The sequence below is a fragment of the Condylura cristata genome, unplaced genomic scaffold (genome assembly GCF_000260355.1).
Source record: "Condylura cristata isolate star-nosed mole 26May11 unplaced genomic scaffold, ConCri1.0 scaffold00020, whole genome shotgun sequence".
NCBI classification, from domain to species: Eukaryota; Metazoa; Chordata; class Mammalia; order Eulipotyphla; family Talpidae; genus Condylura; species Condylura cristata.
In genome coordinates, this window is record NW_004567121.1 from 28,403,986 (window position 1) to 28,405,664 (window position 1,679).

Consider the following 1,679-nt stretch of genomic DNA (forward strand, 5'->3'; position numbering starts at 1 on the left):
GCTCCGTCTGCCCTTTCTTCTCTGCGGCTGCTGCTTTCGAGCCCGTTTTACCAGAGTGACCTACCGCGACGCGGCCGGCCTGGCCCTTGGCGGTTGGCTCTGGTTCCCGAAAACCACACAGGGCAGTTGGTGGCCAGGGCTGCTTTCTGATTGTTCTTCAGGCTTGACGTTTAGTGATTTTCTGCTTTCATAACAACTCTGTGCTCCTGAAAAGAGTGACAGAATCATGGAATGACTAATGTGAACGTTCCCGCCCGCACCCCAGACCTAGTGGTGGGGCGGGGGGTGCCGGGGGCACCTGAGTGCTGGCTTCGGGCTCTGCTGCTGTGGCCGCGGCCGCGGCCTCGAGGGGAGGCCTGGTGGGCTTGGAGCGCTTCCCGGGCTGGACTGGACTCCGATGCCCCAAGGTTCTCGGGGAGCCCGGAGAGGCTTTTTGGGCGACTCTGAGGGCTGAGCGGACAGGAGGCAGGAGTGGCACAGCAGGGACCCCCAGCTGGGTGGCTCGCAGGCCCCTTCCGCAGCGGCCGCCTGCCCACACGCACCCGGCTCGCTCGCACCAGCGAGCGGGCTGAACCGGTACAGGAGGGAGTTCCCCGGGGACCCCCTTTTTTCAGTCCTCCTAGACTAGGTGGAGCTTCTAGGGCTGACGGCGTGGCAAAGGATTTTCTGCTGACCTGGGCTTTCCCGTGGACACGGCCTAGAAGCCCGAGGGAGTGCAGGCCTCGCCGCTCAGGACTCCTGAGTAGCTTTGCACCAAGGGGCCCAAGGCGAGCCAGTGTGGCGAGCGCTCGCTGTGTGCAGGCCTGTGACCGGTCCCTGCGTGTTGGACCTGTGACACGGCCCAGGGACATGTGCTGTGGCCTGGTGTCACGCAGCAGCTGGACGCTGGGCTGGGCTCTGAGCCCAGCCACCTCCCTCCCAGCCCTGCCAGGCTGACACGGCCCCTGGGCCCAGCCAGCAGTGAGGGTGTGCTGGGGCCCCCTGGGCTTCCGCCCAGCGCTCACTGTTGCTTCCCTGGGCCCGGGGCCCTCCCGCCTCCCAGCCCCAGCCACACCGCACCGGCACCCCCTGCAGCTGGTGCTTTCTGAAAACCCTCCCAGAGGCTCCCGTTCCTCAGCTGACACACACCTGGGCTGGGCCTCCCGCACACTGGGTGGAGGTGAGCCAAGCCGAAGGTCCCCGAGTCCCTTGCTCTCGGCCTGCCAGGGCGCGGCCCCCGGGGACCTGGTTGCTGCTTCCTCGGCTCCTGCGGAGCCAGAGCCGGCGCACTGGGGTTATTTTGGCTTCTCATTCCTCAGCTGTAATGATGCCATTCGCGAGGTTCTTAGCTGTGGAAATGGGAGACTATTAGCAGCCACCGCTGAAGCGCTTCAGGCTGGAGCCCTGCGCGCTGGGCAGGGGGCTGTGCCTCCCTGATTCACTGCAAGGAAGAGGGTTTCCCGTGGAGACTGAGGCGACAGGGACCCTCTGTGCAGCTTTCAGGGTTGGGGGAGGGGGCCTGATGGACACTCAGCCCTTGGGGGCCACTTGGCTGCCCCACCCAAGGGGGAGGTGACCCTGTGCACCTCAGTTCTCCTGCTCCAGAGCAGCTGTGTCCAAAGCAGGGGGTGAGGTGGGTTCTCTGCCTCAGGCCCGCTGACCACAGCCGCTGGCCACACCTCTGTGCCCAGGCCCCCAGC

The 1,679-nt window shown here is 65.8% G+C and overlaps 1 protein-coding gene across 1 annotated transcript in view; it reads left to right on the plus strand.

Annotated features, from left to right (window-relative positions):
- The window catches only part of ADCY3 (adenylate cyclase 3), a 61,033-nt gene that overhangs the window by 44,769 nt on the left and 14,585 nt on the right, over positions 1–1,679 (plus strand). The window lies entirely within an intron of this gene.